This window comes from Bos grunniens, chromosome 9 (genome assembly GCF_055505025.1).
Source record: "Bos grunniens cultivar Pamir isolate PY7600 chromosome 9, Bosgru_T2T1.0, whole genome shotgun sequence".
NCBI classification, from domain to species: domain Eukaryota; kingdom Metazoa; phylum Chordata; class Mammalia; order Artiodactyla; family Bovidae; genus Bos; species Bos grunniens.
The window spans coordinates 70,394,687-70,415,658 of NC_141173.1; the positions used below are offsets into that span (position 1 = coordinate 70,394,687).

At 42.0% G+C, this 20,972-nt stretch overlaps 1 long non-coding RNA gene across 2 annotated transcripts in view; it reads left to right on the forward strand.

Moving 5' to 3' along the window:
- Positions 1 to 10,468, forward strand: part of LOC147366105 (uncharacterized) — a 43,350-nt gene extending 32,882 nt beyond the window's left edge. For both annotated transcript variants that reach the window (XR_015132396.1, XR_015132398.1), the window contains one exon: positions 10,051 to 10,468. This is a non-coding gene — a long non-coding RNA (uncharacterized LOC147366105). The remainder of the gene's footprint in view (positions 1 to 10,050) is intronic.
- Positions 10,469 to 20,972: the final 10,504 nt, after the last annotated feature.

Below are 20,972 nucleotides of genomic sequence, written 5' to 3' on the forward strand. Positions count from 1 at the left end.
TTATATCCCACCTGCAAACATGTTGGGAGGCTTATGCAGACATTGGTAGGGTAGTTCACACGATAGAGGCAGGATCACCTCAGGTGCCTTTGAGAGTGTTTGGTCACAGAAAATATGATACAATGTGAGCGTTTTTGTGCAGATAGAGAATTTTTCCAGGCCATGGAAGGGAAGCTCAATTTAGAAGGTCTTCTCACCTGCCAGACTGAGGGAACACACAGCCTCCCTGAACCAGTGACAGGCAATCCACAGGAGGCTCAGAGCTGAGGAGTAGATGGTGAACTGCTCATTTTCTTCTGGGGAGAGACATTTTTCAGAGAGATCAGGACCCTGAGGGAACCACTTTAATTCTGTGTAATTAGGGAGTGAGATAGACCACGGAAATTCAATTGAACAGTTGCCGTGTCTAAGAGCCAGGCTTTGAGCTATTATAGGAAGCCTGGAAATATTGGGATGCTGGCATTAAATGTCATCTAATGAGGAAATGACCATTCCAGCAGGACTAGCCTAAAATAGAAGAGGATCAGGGCAACGTGCAGGTGCCAGACAAACGGAAAAAAAAAAGACTCAGACCAGACCAGGAAAAAGATAATTCCTTTAGCCATCTCTGACTAATGATTTTACTGATTCCCAATGAGGAGGAATTGAAAGTTAATAGAAAAACCACAGGATATTCAATTTGTAGTTTCAATGAATTGGCATACATGTTCATGATTAAGTTACTTTTAAAATAAGTTTGCTTGTTGTTTGTGAGAAGAATTAATGTATGTGTGTCTCCTTCCATGGGCTTCCCATGGTGCAGTGGTAAAGAAGCCTACCTGCCAATGCAGGAGATGCAAGAGATGCAGGTTTGATCCCTGGGTCAGGAAGATCCCCTGAAGGAGGGCATAGCAACCCACTCCAGTATTCTTGTCTGGAAAATCCCATGGACCAAGGAGCTTGGTAGGTTACAGTTCATGGGGTCACAGAGTCTCAGTGACTGAGCACAGAGCGCACAGGGTGTCTCTCTCCACAGGTGTAAGGTAAGTGGAGGCATCTGAGCCAGATGGTCCCGCAGGTACTGAACCCAGTATAGAGATGCAGTAGAATCACACACTTCGGTACTGGCCTCGATGAAGCTGACAGACTGCTGGCCTCACCTAGCCTGGGTCCTCGGGGCTGCTCAGTGTTCCTCTCAGACATGATCACTATATAGCTCCTTCCACTCAGGGGCATGGGCCGGAGGAGGCAGGGAAACGATGAAATCACAGGCAGTAGTTAGCCACACCGTATTAGTTGATCAATTAAGGAAAAGTCGTAAAGTTCCGTTCAGGTCACATTTGTACATTTTCTAAGGCAAGGTTTCTTTTGGCTGCACTTAGTCTTCCCTGTGGGCTTCCCGGGTGGCGCTAGTGGTAAAGAACCTGCCTGCCAGTGCAGGTTCCCTGAGTTGGCAAGATCTTCTGGAGGAAGGCATGGCACCCCATTCCAATATTCTTACCTGGAGAATCCCATGGACAGAAGAGCCTGGCAGGCTATAGTCTATAGGGTCACACAGAGTTGGACACCATTGAAGCAACTTAGCACCCAGGTCTGCACAGTTGTCATTGTGGTGCAAGGGCTTAGTTACTGCTTATGGGGTCTTAGTTCTCTGACAGGGGATAGAATTTGGACTCCCTGCTTTGGGAACATGGAGTCTTATCTACTGGACTGCCAGGGAAGTTCCCTGCTGCTGCTGCTGCTGCTAAGTCGCTGCAGTCGTGTCCGACTCTGTGCGACCCCATAGACAGCAGCCCATTAGGCTCCTCTGTCCCTGGGATTCTCCAGGCAAGAATACTGGAGTGGGTTGCCATTTCCTTCTCAAGTGCATGAAAGTAAAAAGTGAAAGTGAAGTCGCTCAGTCGTGTCTGACTCTTAGCGATCCCATAGACTGCAGCCTACCATGGATTTTCCGGGCAAGAGTACTGGAGTGGGGTGCCATTGCCTTCTCTGGGGAAGTCCCCTAAGGTGAGGGTTTAAAGACTCATTGTTGTCAACTACAGATTCTGATTCAGTAAGAGGTCTGCAGCAGGGGCCCAGAAATTGCCTTCTCTCTAAGCACCTCAGATGAGCGTAATGCAGGGGGTCCATGGTCCACAGTTTGAGAAATGCTGCTTTGAGAAAACTCTAGATCTTGAGCTAAGCAGTTTGCAGATTTATTGCAGAGTAAACAATTGAAATTTCACGGTGGCTATTTCCAGTCCAGGTGCGTAGACATGAGCTGAGATAGCAGCTGTTGTCAATAAGAAGAGTTTTGGGGCCCAATTGGCCTGTCACTCTTCAGGTTGCTGAAAGCATTTTCCACACTGTATAGTGATTTCCTTCTCAGAGATGCCAAGTAAGGATCTTATAAATATGGAAAGGGAAATATTTTCATGCAGATTAAAAATCATACCCCGAGTTCAGCCTCTCTAGCACTCCAAGTAAATCAATAAAAATAAAAACTAAAATATACAGAAAAGGATAGCACTGTAAAGTAAAAGAGGCAGTGGGCATAGTTGTGAAAATGTCAGCAAAATGCCCTCCAGAAAAAGCGGTGCGGGCCTCCTGCGTGCAGTGGAAATTTGAAGACACACAGGACTCGGTTCTCTCTCTATGAGTAGGTACCTGTTTCAGGCACTCAAATTAACACCATATATAAATGCTTAGTGTGTTACATTTTTTTCTGAGTATATATTTACAATAGAAAAAAGTCTTTGGTGTGCTGGCTGAAATAAATCAAAGTTCTCAAGAGACCTTAAAAAATGGAGGGCAGAACACTTTATGGAGATGACACTATGTGGAGCTTCCCTACCTTGGGGATCAGGAGATATAGCCCTCTTGATCTCTACGTTTATGGTGGATGTTTTTATTTTTATTTTTTTAAATTTTATTTTATTTTTAAACTTTACAATATTGTATTAGTTTTGCCAAATATCGAAATGAATCCGCCACAGGTATACCTGTGTTCCCCATCCTGAACCCTCCTCCCTCCTCCCTCCCCATACCCTCCCTCTGGGTCATCCCAGTGCACCAGCCCCAAGCATCCAGAATCGTGCATCGAACTTGGACTGGCGACTCGTTTCATACATGATATTATACATGTTTCAATGCTATTCTCCCAAATCTCCCCACCCTCTCCCTCTCCCACAGAGTCCATAAGACTGATCTATACATCAGTGTCTCTTTTGCTGTCTCGTACACAGGGTTATTGTTACCATCTTTCTAAATTCCATATATATGCGTTAGTATACTGTATTGGTGTTTTTCTTTCTGGCTTACTTCACTCTGTATAATAGGTTCCAGTTTCATCCATCTCATTAGAACTGATTCAAATGTATTCTTTTTAATGGCTGAGTAATACTCCATTGTGTATATGTACCACAGCTTTCTTATCCATTCATCTGCTGATGGGCATCTAGGTTGCTTCCATGTCCTGGCTTATGGTGGATGTTTTTAAATTGGTGCATCCCTGAAAGAAGGCATTTCAAAGCTGATGTTGAAGTTCTTCTTCCACCTCCTCTAATATCATTATTGATAAGGCCAACTCTTGATGGTTATTGTAACTCTGACCTGGGTTAGCGAAATCTCTCCCACAACCCAAACCTCAGCTGTAATGGTGTGTTAGCTGACATTACTTAGTTTGAGCTTTATCTTCTTCAGTCACTGTTTGATGAAGATGCTGATAAACCATGAGGAACAAGACACAGAAAAAGTGAGACAAGTGGGAAATATATGTTGGTAAGATACAACAAATCCTGATTCCTGACTTTGTGGATCTTAATGGGTTATCTATGGTATCTCGCTGACCCCCAACTTCACATCTACCTTGAGGGAGCTCACTACTTCATATGCACCTTCTAGTAAGTACAGCCTTAAAAGATATTGCTGGAAAGTTACTATGTTTTGTTGGTGTTAGTCACTCAATTGTGTCTGACTCTTTGCAACCCCATGGACTGTAGCCCCCCACCCCCCCCCACTCCTCTGTCTATGGAATTCTCCAGGAAAGAATACAGGAGTGAGTAGCCATTCTTTTCTCCACAGGATCTTCTTGATCCAAGGATCAAACCCAGGTCTCCTGCATTGCAGGCAGATTCTTTACTGTCTGAGCCACCAGGGAAGCCCCTGAAAGTTACTAATAGACTGGTTCCAAATTGGGAAAGGAGTATGTCAAGGCTGTATATTGTCACCCTGCTTATTTAACTTATATGCAGAGTACATCATGTGACATGCAAGGCTGGATAAAGCACAAGCTGGAATCAAGATTGCCGGGGGAAATATCAATAACCTCAGGTATGAAGATGATACCACTCTTATGGCAGAAAGCAAAGAAGAACTAAAAAGCCTCTTGATGAAAGTGAAAGAGGAGAGTGAAAAAGTTGACTTAAAACTCAACATTCAGAAAATGAAGATCATGGCGTCTGGTCTCTTCACTTCATGGTAATTATATGGAGAAACAGTGGAAACAGTGACAGACTTTATTTTGGGGGGCTAAAAAAAGGACTGGAAGAAGCACAAGCTGGAATCAAGATTGCTGGGAGAAATATCAATAACCTCAGAAATGCAGATGACACCACCCTTATGGCAGAAAGTGAAGAGGAGTTAAAAAACCTCTTAATGAAAGTGAAAGTGGAGAGTTAAAAAGTTGGCTTAAAGCTCAACATTCAGAAAATGAAGATCATGGCATCTGGTCCCATCACTTCATGGGAAATAGATGGGGAAACAGTGGAAATAGTGTCAGACTTTATTTTTTTGGGCTCCAAAATCACTGCAGATGGTGACTGCAGCCATGAAATTAAAAGACGCTTACTCCTTGGAAGGAAAGTTATGACCAACCTAGATAGCACATTCAGAAGCAGAGACATTACTTTGCCAACAAAGGTTCGTCTAGTCAAGGCTATGGTTTTTCCTGTGGTCATGTATGGATGTGAGAGTTGGACTGTGAAGAAAGCTGAGTGCCGAAGAATTGATGCTTTTGAACTGTGGTGTTGGAGAAGACTCTTGAAAGTCCCTTGGACTGCAAGGAGATCCAACCAGTCCATTCTGAAGGAGATCAGCCCTGGGATTTCTTTGGAAGGAACGATGCTAAAGCTGAAACTCCAGTACTTTGGCCACCTCATGTGAAGAGTTGACTCATTGGAAAAGACTCTGATGCTGGGAGAGATTGGGGGCAGGAGGAAAAGGGGACGACAGAGGATGAGATGGCTGGATGGCATCACTGACTCGATGGACGTGAGTCTGGGTGAACTCCGGGAGTTGGTGATGGACAGGGAGGCCTGGCGTGCTGTCATTCATGGGGTCGCAAAGAGTCGGACACGACTGAGCGACTGAACTGAACTGAACTGAACTGAAAATGACTGCAACCATGAAATTAAAAGACGCTTGCTCCTTGGAAGAAAAGCTATGACCAACCTAGACAGCATATTAAAAAGAAGATACATTACTTTGCCAACAAAAGTCCATCTAGTCAAAGCTATGGTTTTTCCAGTAGTCATGTATGGATGTGAGAGTTTGATTATAATGGAAGTTGAGAACCAAAGAATTGATGCTTTTGAACTGTGATGTTGGAAAAGACTCTTGAGAGTCCCTTGGACTACAAGGAGATCCAGCCAGTCCATCCTAAAGGAAATCAGTCCTGAATAATCCTAAAGGAAATTAGTCCTGAATATTCACTGGAAAGACTGATGCAGAAGCTGAAGCTCCAATACTTTCGCCACCTGATGTGAAGAACTGATTCATTAGAAAAGACCCTGATGCTGGGAAAGATTGAAGGCAGGAGGAGAAGGGGACAATAGAGGATGGGATGATTGGATGGCATCACAGACTCGATGGACATGAGTATGAGCAAACTTTGGGAGTTGGTAATGGGCAGGGAAGTCTGGGATGCTGCAGTCCACAGGGTCGCAAAGAGTCAGACACAACTGAGCGACTTCACTAGAACTATCAATATTAAGTAATAATAGAATTAAAATCTATCTTTCTTTTTAATTCATCTCATCTCAACCCTTGTGTGTTTTGTTTTTATTTTTTAATTGAAGTATAATTTCTTAACCTTTATGTTTAAAGACAGTTTTCCTCTTTGGAGATCTTGTTTGATCTCTTACTCTACCACATGTACCTCAATCTCATGCCACTCCCTTCATTTGGAGCTGCCTCACTATGTGGCATGCATAATGTTAGTTCCCCTACCAGATATTGAACCTGTGCCCCCTGCAGTGGAAGCATGGAGCCTTAACCACTGGACCTCCAGGGAAGTCCCCCACGCTCCCCCTTATTCTCTGTCCATGTAGACAGTCCATACATAGAGTATCCGTGTTTAGGTGGTTGTGGTAAGCTTTTTGCTGGTGAACTGAGGGTAAAGAGAGAGGGAAGTAAAAGACACAAAACACAAAAGAGCATTCTTTTTGAGAAAAAACAAATCCCAAACCTGTATTAAAATAATAGATCCTACTACTTATGTTTATGATGATTTTACATCACTTATTTTTTTGAGTTTGTGTCCTTACCATTTTTACCATTGTGAAATGTAAACAATACCTACTTCCATGGTTGTCCTAAAGATCAGATGAAATAATTAGGGTTGTTGGATTTAGCAAATAAAAATGAAGTTAATTTAACTATGCCCCATGCAATATACTAAAAATACTTTAAAATTATCGGTTATTTATCTGAAATGAAAATTTACCTTGTGTCCTATACTTTTTCTGATACCCCTAGAAATAATATGTGGCCATTTGTTGAGTACTTTTCATGTGCCAGGGACCACTAGGTACTTCAATTACATTGGCCATCATTCCAAAAATGGCTGAAAGCAGTTATTGCTAACCCCATTTTGCATACCGGATGTGGAAGTTTTCCAAAATAAAAAAGCTAGTAAATAGCACAGTCAAGATCCAAATCCACTATACCATGCTGCTTCTTTAGTTGATTGCAAGTATTTTGAAATTGGAGAGTATGCAAATGTTTTATTATCAAAAAATTCTCTCTGTTCCTGACTCCTCTCCTGGGTATAGCAGAAGGAATTATAGAGAGTGATGGGGATATGGAGATGAAGAGGTGCCATCAAGTGTAGGAAAAAGGCTGTATTTCCCTCTCAACTTTTAGGATGGTGGTCTCTTGCCAGGAAATATGCTGTGTTTTTAGGGATACGAAGGCAAGGGTGTAGGGGCTCTGTAACAACATCACAGTGTATGATGCAACACTGGAGATTATCCACTGCCGAGCCCATGCCAGAGCAGGGATTTGTTGACTAGCTGGGCCTTAGAATAAATTAGTTATGTAAGCAACCATATTCACATTTTTACCTTCTTCAGCAGCTTTCAAATAACCAGAATATCCTAAATAATGGGTGCGTGTGTGCTAAGTCACTTCAACTGTGTCTGACTCTGTGCAGTCCTATAGACTGTAGCTCTCCAGGCTCCTCTGTCCGTGGGATTCTCCAGGCAAGAATACTGGAGTGAGTGGGTTGCCATTTCCTTCTCCAGGGGATCTTTCCAACTCAGGGATCAAATCCATGTCTCTTGCATTGCAGGTATATTCTTACTCCCTAGCCACCCAGGAAGCTCCAGTGAAGGTGTCAGGAGTATTAAAATTAATGTAAAATACTAAATACAATTTGAAGGTGTGTATACTAGCTAGCAATGACTCAGATTTTTATTTTAATGCAGTCTGTACAAACAACGTGCTTGAGTTCCAAATGGGCTATAATTATTTTTTCCCTGTTTGGTCTTTCTAAACCCTAATTTTTCACTTAACAAATCTCCTTGTACGAGTCAAGAACAACAACCTTGCCTTTTGTGATTTCCAGCAAGCACAGCACAATTATCTAACACATATATATCATGGCATGGATTGTTTTGCACCACATGCATAAGAAATTTATGGATTTAAATTTAATTTGAAAACACAATGAATCCAAGGTACTATTCTCAACACAGTTGGGTAGATGAAGATTAAAAAGTCCCACTCTATAAATTTAATCTGTCTGCAGGGTATATTATGCTGTTTTAAGTCAAAGAGTGTTCCAGAAAGAGACTAACAAAATTTCAAATAAGATGGGTAATTTTTTTTAATATCCCACTTCCAAAAGGAATTTAGAAAAGGGGCTTTTGCTCTCACGTAGTACCTAGAAAAAAATCATTTGACCAATGACTTGGAAAAATTAGCAGTGATTTCAGTACATCACAAAGGTCTTATCTTCTATCACAACCTGCTTTAGCATGCTTTAGTTGTGTTATAATGCATTCTGTCTGAATTACTTGTTAGATGGAGGATAAGATTATTTCTACTTTCTTAGTCCACATGATGATGAACTCTGGTGATTTGAAACGGTTCACTATGGCAGAATGCCTTCTGTTGCCAGTGCTAAGAATCCTATTTAATGGCAAATTATAAAATCTCTGAGTAGCTCCCAGATGAAATAGTTTGTTTGTATTCTCCATAACAAATCCTTCCTTTGAAGTAACTGCTATTTCAGAGGAGACTATAGGCATTTAAAAAATCTGGGTCACTCCTCATGCACTCCAGAAAGAAATCTATGATAGACAAGGCCTAAGGACCTATCTATGGCTACTGGGAACTGTGGGAAGTTGTGAATAAAGGAGGTGGGGGGTCCAGAGTGGCTTTCAGACTCTGACTCTCAGCACCAAGATTGCCAAATACTGAAAACCGTGGGTGGGAAAAAAGTGAAAAAGAGGTCTTTGTGCAAATGTATAATTAGAATGCTAATCTTATTCACACTAATAATGAGGATGTTCATATCAAGGAAAGGATGACAAAGGAATTGGTTTACATAGGAGGATAATTAAAGCTCAGCAAATAATATATTTTCCTTTAACATTGACCATTATTGAAGGAATAGTCACATTAATGTCTTTTTGGTTAAAAATTTTTTAAATGTCTCACATTGATATTTATTAGGGCCAAAGATCATTCACAATATTTACCTTTGAAGGGTCAAGGATTCAAGTGGCAGAAAGCAAGAGGATTACTTTCTAGGTTATCAAGGTCACACAAGTACATACACAAACTCGGAGATACTCTTGGTGCTTTTTATTTTCTTTATGTTTCTTTTAATATTTTCTAGATATAAGAAGCACATTGTATGGTGAGGCAGTATAAGTAAGAGTGCAGACACTGGAGCTAGAATCATAGCTAGACTCTGCCAATTACTGCTTTGGGAACTTGGGGAAATTACCTCAATTCTCTGTGTCTCACCTATTCGTCTGTACATGGGGTTTAACATCAGAATATAATCAGAGTGCTGATCATACTCACAAAAACTGAATATTTCGACATTTGAATATAAATTGGGTGGTTGTGAACATTAAACCAGTTAATATAGTAAATTAACAGCATCTAGTATGCTAAAACCTTCAATAGCTATTGGCTGTTAATAGTTTTTACTTAGTGACTTAAAAAAAGACAAAAAAGTTTTAGTATTACTTGATGATGATGATGATTAGTGAATATTGCCAAATTCATTTCTACCATTTAACAGCTTCTGGATTATTTCTCCAGATTGACATTTACCAACCTGGGTAACACCTCCAGTACTTACTGAGCATCTGCCCCCTGCCTCCTAAGCACATTGGCTGGTACAGTGGGGCTCACTGAAGATGCTCTGAACTTGGGTGATACTGATTTATAGGTGTAATTGTTTGGTAGGGCTGCCATAGCAAGGACCACAGATGGATGGTTTAAACAATGGAAATTTATTTCCTCACAGTTCTAGAGGCTAGAAGTTCAAGGTCGTGGTGTCCACAGGATTGGTTTCTTCTGAGGGTCTTTTTCTTTGGCTTGTAGGTAGATGTCTTCTGATGGCTTCACATGATTTACCCTTTACCTATGTCTGTCTGTGATATCCTCTCTTCCTTCAAACCTACTGGACTAAGACACACACACACACCTCCTCATTCTACCTTAATTACTACATTGAAGGTTCTAGCTTTGAATAAGTCACATTCTGAGGTACTGAGGCTTGGGACTTCAATATAGGAATGGGAGAGGGCAGGGGGCACAGTTCAGCTCATAACAAAGAGTTTTGCTTTCTAGGTGGAAGATGGAAGATAATGATGAAGGCACTGCAGTCGGCTGTCAGCAGATTCAGCTCAGTATTGCCTCGAGGTTTGGCATCAATCCTGTTCTCCCTCAGAGGATTTTATGAAGTTCTGGTTCAATAGCTCAAGTGACTGCTTGCATCATATCACTCTTTCTCTGACTTTTTGATACAGTTCTGACAATAACAGCATCTACCTCGTATACAGCAACTTACTACATGCCAAGCACTATGTGAAGTGTTTTATTTGTATTTCAGTTTCCTTCTTGATGACTCTAGGATCCACTTAATTCACTCTTAAGGCAATACCTAAAAGAAACATGGTCAGCCATCACAATATAATTGTAAAATTACCATACTCATGACTGGAATTTCCTCAATACCTTAAGAGATTATATACAATATGTACAATTATGTGTATAAGATCTTCCTTCTATTTATGTTTTTATTTTTATTTTTTTGGCCACACGACATGGCATGTGGGATCTTAGTTCTCCACCCAGGAATGAGACTCCGTGCTCCCTGCATTGGAAGCATGGAGTCTTAGCCACTGGACCACCTGGGAAGTCCCCTATCTATCTTTTTAAAGGCAATATTATTAAAAGCCCCTTTCCCTCCTACACTTTTCTAGTATCACCATATCTCTAGTCTCTCTCTTCTCCAAAATTCCTGAAAATTTCTTCTCTTATCTTTGTCCTAGCATAGGCACATCTTAGTTATATTCCTCCTGATCTTCTATCCCAATTCTGTATCACAAAAGCTCTAGGGACAGCTATGACAATAACAGGCATTCCTTGGAAGATATGGGAGCAAAATGAACTAGAGGCCACTGGCAGAATCTCCTTTAGCAGACGAAGAAGGGGACCGGCTGGGCATTCTCAGGATGATAAATTGCTCCTCACGTGAGCATTGCCTTTCTCAATCCTAACACCAGCTCTGGGCTAGGTTCTATTCTTATCTCCGTTTTCAGATGAGTAAAATGAGGCTTAGAGAAATTAAAGAGCAAGGAAGTATCAGACTCTGAACTTGAATGTAGGCCGTCTTATTCCAAAGCCTACACCCTTCATCACTGCCCACATGGAAATTTAATGTGGCTGGTATGTTTGCCATTATTCTTGGCCACCCATCATTTGAATGTCCTTGCATCCGAGAATACTCCACATTATTTTGCTGAGTTCATGTGCTGTGATAGAAGGTGCCTATATCCACTTTTGCAGCATCCCTTTCAGCTAGGGCATTGCGCATGCACTTGGCTCTGCCAGTCCTGTGCCACTGCCTGCCCTCTACTTCCAACCCCATCAATGCCCCTAAAGTCACACAGATGTTGCTTTAGAAGCTAATGACACAAAGAAGCAGAAGCCATATATAACGCACTCTGGGGACAGCGGCAGCTGCATATTTTATCCGCAGCTGGTAGTGTCTGAGGCACAAGCAGTGCTTGGCATCATCCCTGGATCAGGTTTACCTTGTGATTTGGCAGGTGGCCCTGTCTGAATGCCCCCAGGCCTGCTTCTCTGGCTTACCCAGAGATTCTGTGAGTCATCCAACACCATTGTAATGAATCCTCTTTCTGCCTAATTTAGCTAGATATAGTTTCTATTGCTTGTAAAGATGAACTCAAACTGATTTGAGTGCCAATGGAGCATTTTTGTTTGTTTCCATCAAGCTACATTAGTCTCCAATTTCTTCCAAGAACATTCCTTGCCTTATCTTCCAAAGAACTTCTCTCTCACACTTGTTCCCAGGAACTAAAATTATGTCTATAAGGTTTCAACATGTGACCGAACCTGGCTTGACACTTGCTACTAGACCAACTAACGTCACTGCTTTCCCGACATCGCCTGGTCCTCACTCCCATGCATCAAGTGCCTACTGCAGATACGACTATAAAATACAGAATACGAAAGAGTGCAAAACCCAGAGCTCACTGTCAGGAACAGAGAGCTGGGTCCTGTCAATGAGACACATGCACCGACTGAATTCTATAGCATCCCCTTCCTCTGCTGTCTCCTTTCCAATTTTCTTTTCATAGATTTTGAATGTGCCAAACCATAAATCCCACTTGATGTTTTTTATATAACAATCATGGTGAAAATATTTATGAGAGAGTCAAGATACTTTTGGCTGACAGTGACTGAAATCTGGCTCATGCCAACTTAGGAATTCTGTGACTCCTGAGGATGAATATGGCTTCAGGCATGGCTAAATCCAGGTGCTTCAACTGTATAACCAGGGCTTGGGCTTCCCTGGTGGCTCAGACAGTAAAGAGTCCACCTGCAATGGAAGATACCTGGGTTTGATCCCTGGGTTGGGAAGAGTGCCTGGAGAAGGGAATGGCAACCCATTCCAATATTCTTGATTGGGAGAATTCCATGGACAGAGGAGCCTGGCCAGCTACAGCCCATCAGGTCGCAAAGAGTCGGACACAACGGAGCAATTTTTTTTTCCTTCTTCTTCTTTTCTCTGTCATTTCCTCCCTTAATGGGTCTCTCTACTTGTCAAGCAAGATGGTTATCTGCCTGTGCTTAGATGCTCAGTCATGTCTATAGCCCCAGACAGTTTAATGACAAAACTGTCTATAGCCTGTTAAACTGTAAAACTGTCTATAGACTGTGTAACTGTTTAACTGTCTGTAGCCCCAGACAGTTTAATGACAAAAGTATAAAGAGTATTTCCCCCAAACTCTGAAATACACCTTTCTGGGGAGGATTCTGATGAGCTAGCCCATGTTTGTGGTGGAAGAGGGTGGAGTGCCATAGTGGACAGATTTACTGGGTCAGCATACTGAATTTGGCATGTAAATCTCAGTGCAGCAGTCTTACCCCTGGGAAATGACTGCTGACAAGAGAGCTGTCTAGCTCCTGCTTTGCGTGGTGGCAAGACTGTGGGTATGTAAACAAATAGGGAAAATCTTTCGGGGGAGGAGGGGCTGAGTACTATGAAGGGAATAAAGGAGAAGGATGTCTTGGAGCAGGATTGGCTTAATCCATTACTTCAATCATATCACTTAAGTAGAGAAGGCACCAAGCCCAAATCTCATTTTGTTGCTATTTTTCTAAAGATGACTTTGAATGACTGATCTTTTAGAGCACACAGTGGTCTCTTCTAAGATGGAAATATTTTAGAAGATAATATGAAATGAATCTGAAAAGAATCATTATCAGTGACTTAATTAAGGAACTAGTCAGTATCACTTAATAAACAATAAGGTAGAAATGCCTTAGCAGCTTTCCCTCTGCTCAGAGCTGAAGGAAGATTTTAGCCAAGCACATTCTGCATTGCTGGGGACATGGTAGGCTCTCAATGAAAGTGAGTGTTGCTCAGTTGTGTCCCACTCTTTGTGACCCCATCGACTATATAGTCCATGGAATTCTCCAGGCCAGAATACTGGAGTGGGTAGCCTTTCCCTTCTCCAGGGGATCTTCCCAACTCAGGGATCAAACTCAGGACTCTCACATTGCAGGCAGATTCTTTACCAGCTGAGCCACAAGGCTCAATAAATGTCACTAAAATTTTGGGGAAAGGTGGGCAAGATGATTCGCTGATTTGCTCTAAATGGAAAGGGGGAAGATTAATGAACAGAAAAGGGAAAGGGAAAGAAAGAGAGATCTAGAAAGATCATGGCAATCTGGTTCTAATTAGGTGAAAATGCTTGCTAATGGATAGAGAAATGTGTTTAAGACTGTGGTGACGACTCTACCACACAATTGCACTCATCTCACATGCTAGTAAAGTAATGCTCAAAATTCTCCAAGCCAGGCTTCAACAGTATGTGAACTGTGAAATTCCAGATGTTCAAACTGGTTTTAGAAAAGGCAGAGGAACCAGAGATCAAATTGCCAACATCTGTTGGATTATCAAAAAAGCAAGGAAGTTCCAGAAAAACATCTATTTCTGCTTTATTGACTATGCTAAAGTCTTTGACTGTGTGGATCACCACAAACTGTGGAAAATTCCTCAAGAGATGGGAATACCAGACCACCTGACCTGCCTCTTGAGAAACCTGTATGCAGGTCAGGAAGCAACAGTTAGAACTGGACATGGAACAACAGACTGGTTCCAAATCGGGAAAGGAGTACATCAAGGCTGTATATTGTCACCCTGCTTATTTAACTGATATACAGAGTACATCATGAGAAATGCTGGGCTGGATGAAGCACAAGTTGGAATCAAGATTGTTGGGAGAATTATCAATAACCTCAGATATGCAGATGACACCACCCTTATGGCAGAAAGTGAAGAACTAAAGAGCCTCTTGATGAAAGTGAAAGAGGAGAGTGAAAAAGTTGGCTTAAAGCTCAACATTCAGAAAACGAAGATCATTAAAAAGCAGAGACATTACTTTGCCAACAAAGATCTGTCTAGTCAAAGCTATGGTTTTTCCAGTAGTCATGTATGGATGTGAGAATTGGACTATAAAGAAAGCTGAGTGCCGAGGAATTGATGCTTTTGAACTGTGGTGCTGGAGAAGACTCTTGAGAGTCCCTTAGACTGCAAAGAGATCCAACCCAGTCCATCCTAAAGGAAATCAGTCCTGAATATCCATTGGAAGTACTCATGTTGAAGCTGAAACTCCAATACTTTAGCCACCTGATGTGAAGAATTGACTCATTTGAAAAGACTCTGATGCTGGGAAAGATTGAAGGCAGGAGGAGAAAGGGACGACAGAGAATGAGATGGTTAGATGGCGTCACCGACTCAATGGACATGAACTTGAGTAAACTCCTGGAGTTGGTGATGGACAGGGAGGCCTGGCGTGCTGTAGTCCATGGGGCCACAAAGAGTCAGACATGACTGAGTGACTGAACTGAACTGACAACTCTTTCACTTAAAGTTATTTGTAAAATGTTTAGACAAATTGGCTTTTCGGATGCTTAAAAATTAGTCAAAATTTTTGCTTTCAGAAAGATGGAATAGGCACATTTCTCCCTATTTCTTTTGAAAGTACAACTAAAAGTCCTGGACATGATATTTATAGGAAACACAAGCAGACTCTGAAATGTGGAAAGAAAAAGGCAAACTGCCTAGGGACCTCGGGACACAGGAAAGAAAGATACATGGTGAGTTCTTTGGATTTTGTTTTAGTTTCATGTATCTCAGACCAGGCGCTGAAAGAACCATCACCCAGAAAAGCCCGTGAGTGTAGATTAATCCACCAAAAAAAAAAAAAAAAAAAAGCCCTGACAAAAGTCTGCTCTTTCTAGCCAAAGAATAAGGAGAGGAGCAGCCTAGCAAAACAAAAACTTTTAGACAATAATTATTCTACTTCAGCCTCACCCCTACCCGTCCATCATCCATCAGGTTAAGTGGGGAGTCTAGACTCTACCTCTGTTAGGCTATAAGGAGTCGATTTTCCTGCTAGGATGGTGTCAGAGAATGCTGATGAAAGAACGAGAGCTTTCACCCCTTCAGTACAAGATCCGTTCTTCATGGTATCAGTAATGGCCAGTGGAGGGCCTGGACTTCTACCCAGCCCCATTGCAAAGAGAATGTTTACTGGAGAGGCAGGCCTTTCATCAGTGCCCGGCAGTAACAAGGTCACTCCCTTCCCTGTGGTGTTAGTGGAAGCCACATGGGGAACAGAGTCGAAGCAGTCCAACCCTGCCAGCCAGGGAAGTATCCAAGGAGGCTGGGTGGGTACCTGGATCTGGCTGCGGCCAGTAGTGATGAAGAGGCTCCTCACCTTTAATGGAGACCAAGTGGGGAACTTGAACTTCTTCCCCCACCTGGAAGTGGTGCCTCCCCTTCCTATGCTGGAATGGTGTCAGTGAAAGCCAGCTAAAAGAGAAAGCTTAAATAAGGGCTGGAGTCTCATAATGTAATACCCAAAATGAACGGGTTTCAATCCATAATCACTCATTATATCAAGAACTAGGAAGATCTCAAACAGTGAAAAAAAACAATAAATAGATACTGTATTTTGCTAGGGCTGCCATAACAAAATCTCAGAGACTGGGTGGCTTAAACAACAGACATTTATTTCTCAGAATTCTGGAGGCTAGAAGTCGAAGATCAAAGTGTTGGCAGCTTTGGTTTCTCCTGACAGCTCTCTCTTTGGTTTGCACATGGCCATCTTCTTGTTGTATCCTCACTTGGCCTTTACTTTATGCACACACACCCCTCGTGTCTCTTCCTCATCTTGTAAGGATGCCATCATATTAGATTAGGGCTCCACTCTATTAGCCTTTCCCAGGTGGAACAGTGGTAAACATTTGCCTGTCAATGCAGGAGATGCAGGAGACCTGGGTTCCACCCCTGGGTTGAGAAGATCCCCTGGAGTAGGAAATGGCAACCCACTCCAATATTCTTCTTGCTTGGAAAATTCCATGGACAGAGGAGCCCGGTGGGCTACAGTCCATGGAGTTGCAAAGAGCAGGACAATCACCTCTTTGAAGACCCTATTTCTAAATACAGTCACATGGATTAGGGCCACATTTAAGACCTCATTTAACATTAACTACTTCCTTAAAGATCCTATTTCCAAATACAGTTACATTCTGAGGTGCTGGAGGTTGAGACTTCAACAAATAAATTTAGGAAGGTGCTATCATCACATAATAGATGCCAACATTAAGATGTCAGAAATTTTAAAATTAATGACTAAAAATGCAGCCATCAACAAATGCTTCAGTAAGCAGTTATGAACACACTTGAAACAAATAAAAAATGAAGCCTCAGCAAAGAAATAAAAGTCTCAACAATGCAAGAGTAGTTGTAAAGAAGAACCAGGTGGAAACTTTGTAAGCAAAAAATATAATAAAAATATAAAATATAACATTTATATAAAATAAATGAAAAACTCAGTGCATAGATTCAGCAGAAAATGGAAGAGTCAGAGAAAAGAATCAATGAACTGGAAGAAAGAACAGTAAAAATCTCCCAGTGTGAGCAATAGAGAGAAAATAGACTGGGAAAAAGCTCTAATTCTCAGGGATCTATGGGGCTACAACAAAAGATTTAACATTTGTTATCTTGGAGGTTTGGGAGAAGAGGAGAGAAAGAATGAGACTGAAGTACTCAAAGAAATAATACTCAAAAATCCCCCAGATTTGGCAAAAAGCCATAAATCTATAGGTTTCAGAAGCTGAGTAAATTCCAAAAAGGGTAAGCACAAAGACATTTATAGCAAAACACACCACATTTAGACTTCTGACTACTAACTACAACTAGTAAATGGCTAACTGTGCTCTTCTGCACATTTTGTTTGTAGGAGGTTGGCAGAGCAGTGATCGAAAAATGGATAAACTAAGATCAGGGGACCTGGTTTTGAACTTCAGATACGCTATACCAACAGGCTCATCCTGGAGAAAACTACTGCATCTCTTTGTGTTTCAGATTTCTCATCTGAAAAATGGGGTAATAATATGTCCCCCCCACCCTGCTCCCATAGAAGTGTTGTCAGAATTAAATGAGAAAATTTACATAAAATAATTGTCACATAGCAGGCACTCAATAAGTTCATTTTCTTTCCCCTTCCCTACTCCTGACCTCTCTTAATCAATAAGAAGGCCAAGAGCACTAAAGTTGGAATATCAAAGCCTTCAGACCAAACTAGCTAAGCTCTGATTCCAATTATGAGAAGATTCATTGCACGTCCCAATTTCTTTGCCGTTAAAATGGTTATTTTTTTCTTCAGTTGATCCTTCAGCATACCTTGTTTCTTTTTTGTGGAAACAGTTTTAGCCTCCTGGTCTTAACCAGGAGTCAAACAATCTAGGGCTAGGCTCTGGGTCCACAATTAGGTCAGTAAATTACTCAGGGTCCTTAAGACTCACTTTCCTCAAATGTGTTACAGGATACAAGTATTCCTACTGCCCTAGGGCTGCTGTCCTGATTAATGAGTTAGCATTCGTAAAGAGCTTGGAATTGTGCCTGACCTAGGGAAAGTGCTCATCGGGGACAGTAATTATCTGTTGGACAGATATGCATAGATTATCCTAACACCTGGGGACCGACCCTGCCTAGGAGCGACTTCTTCTCCACAGAATTAGCCTTAGAGCCTGATCCTCACGCAGAGTTGCTGCCCCTGATCGTGCCTTTCCACCCTTCACCCATACTCCTTCACTGGTGGAGAGTTTAATGTCTCAGCAAGTGGGGCACACTTTGAATTTAAGTTCCAACTGAATTTGGTTAGAGGTATGGGTTTTAGAAAAGGTAGAGGAACCAGAGATCAAATTGCCAACATCTGCTGGATCATCGAAAAAGCAAGAGAGTTCCAGAAAAACATCTATTTCTGCTTTATTGACTATGCCAAAGCCTTTGACTGTGTGGATCACAATAAACTGTGGAAAATTCTTCAAGAGATGGGAATACCAGACCACCTGACCTGACTCTTGAGAAACCTGTATGCAGGTCAGGAAGCAACAGTTATGAGTGAACATGGAACAACAGACTGGTTCCAAATAGGAAAAGGAGTATGTCAAGGCTATATGTTGTCACCCTGCTTATTTAACTTATATGCAGAGTACATTATGAGAAACCCTGGAAGAAGAACAAGCTGGAATCAAGTTTGCTGGGAGGAATATCAATAACCTCAGAAATGCAGATGACACCACCCTTATGGCAGAAAGTGAAGAGGAACTCAAAAGCCTCTTGATGAAAGTGAAAGTGGAGAGTGAAAAAGTTGGCTTAAAGCTCAACATTCAGAAAACGAAGATCATGGCATCTGGTCCCATCACTTCATGGGAAATAGATGGGGAAACAGTGGAAACAGTGTCAGACTTTAGTTTTGGGGGCTCCAAAATCACTGCCGATGGTGACTGCAGCCATGAAATTAAAAGACGCTTACTCCTTGGAAGGAAAATTATGACCAACCTAGATAGCATATTCAAAAGCAGAGACATTACTTTGCCAAAAAAGGTCCGTCTAGTCAAGGCTATGGTTTTTCCAGTGGTCATGTGTGGATGTGAGAGTTGGACTATGAAGAAGGCTGAGCGCCGTAGAATTGATGCTTTTGAACTGTGGTGTTGGAGAAGACTCTTGAGAGTCCCTTGGACTGCAAGGAGATCCAACCAGTCCATTCTGAAGGAGATCAGCCCTGGGATTTCTTTGGAAGGAATGATGCTAAAGCTGAAACTCTAGTACTTTGGCCACCTCACGCGAAGAGTTGCCTCATTGGAAAAGACTCTGATGCTGGGAGGGATTGGGGGCAAGAGGAGAAGGGGACGACAGAGGATGAGATGGCTGGATGGCATCACTGACTCGATGGACGTGAGTCTGAGTGAACTCCGGGAGTTGGTGATGGACAGGGAGGCCTGGCGTGCTGCGATTCACGGGGTTGCAAAGAGTCGGACACGACTGAGCGACTGAACTGAACTGATAGTGTACTAGGGTTCTCCAGAGAAATATAATAGGATATATATGTACACACACCCACATATGGAGAAGTAGAGAGAAAGAGATAGATTTATTCTAAAGAATTGGTTTATCCATCACCAATTCAATGGACATGAGTTTGAGCAAACTCTAGGAGATGGTGAAGGACAGGAAAGCCTGGCATGCTGCAGTCCATGGGGTTGCAGAGTTGGAGATGACTGAGTGACTGAACAATGACAACAAATGTGAAGGCTGGCAAGTGTGAAATCTATAGGGCAAGTTGGTAGGTAGGGAATTCAGAGAGTTGACATTGAAGTTTTGAGTCTAAAATCTGCAGTCTGGAAACTCAGGTAGGGTTTCTATGTTGCAGTCTAAAGGATAAATTTCTTCCTTCTTTCTTTGGGAAACCTCAGTCTTTGGTCTTAAGGCCTTTGATTGGATGAGGCCCACCCCTGTCATGGAGAGTAATCTGCTTCACTCAAAGGAAGGAAGTGTTAGTCGCTCAGTCATGTCTGACTCTTTGCGACACCATGGATGGTAGCTCACCAGGCCCTTCTGTCTATGGAATCCTGCAGGCAAGAATACTGGAGTGGGTGGCCATTCCCTTCTTCAGGAGATCTTCCCAACCCAGGGATTGAATCTGGGTTTCCTGTATTGCAGGCAGATTCTTTACTGTCTGGGCCACTTTCACTCAAAGTCTACCCTTTAAAATGTTCAGTTCAGTTCAGCCACTCAGTTGTGTATGACTCTTTGCAACCCCATGGACTGCAACACACCAGGCTTCCCTGTCCATCACCAACTCCCAAAGCTTGCTCAAACTCATGTCCATTGAGTCAGTGACGCCATCCAACCATCTCCTCCTCTGTTATTTCCTTCTCCTCCTGCCTTCAATCTTTTCAAATGAGTCAGTTCTTCTCATTAGGTGGCCAAAGTATTGGAGTTTCAGCTCCAACATCATTCCTTCCAATGAATATTCAGGACTGATTTCCTTTAGGATGGACTGGTTGGATCTCCTTGCAGTCCAAGGGACTCTCAAGAGTCTTCTCCAGCACCGCAGTTCAAAAGCATAAATTCTTCGGCGCTCAGCTTTCTTGATAGTCCAACTCTCACATCCATACATGACTACAGGAAAAACCATAGCTTTGACTAGACAGACCTTTGTTGGCAAAGTAATGTCTGTTTTTTAATATGCTGTCTAGGTTAGTCATAAATGTTAATCACATCTAAAAGATACCCTCACAGCAACATCTAGACTGGTGCTTGACCAAACAACTGGACACCATAGTGTAATCAACCAACACATAAAAGTAACTGTCACATATGGAGGAACTAATCTGACATTTATGCAAGCTATATGCCTTATTTAATGTTTGTGACAAATTACATGCTATTCTTCCAACTAGGTGACTACTTGAGGGCTTAGTAAATTGTCCAAAAGTGCAATATTAGAATGAACGAGTCATTTTTATAAAGAGTGCAACATCATGTACAGTTACTCCTTGGGATCCACAAGGAATTTGTTCCATGATCTTTGAGGATACCAAAATCTGTGGATTCTCAATTCCCTTTTATAAAATGGCATGGGATTTGGTTAAAATCTATG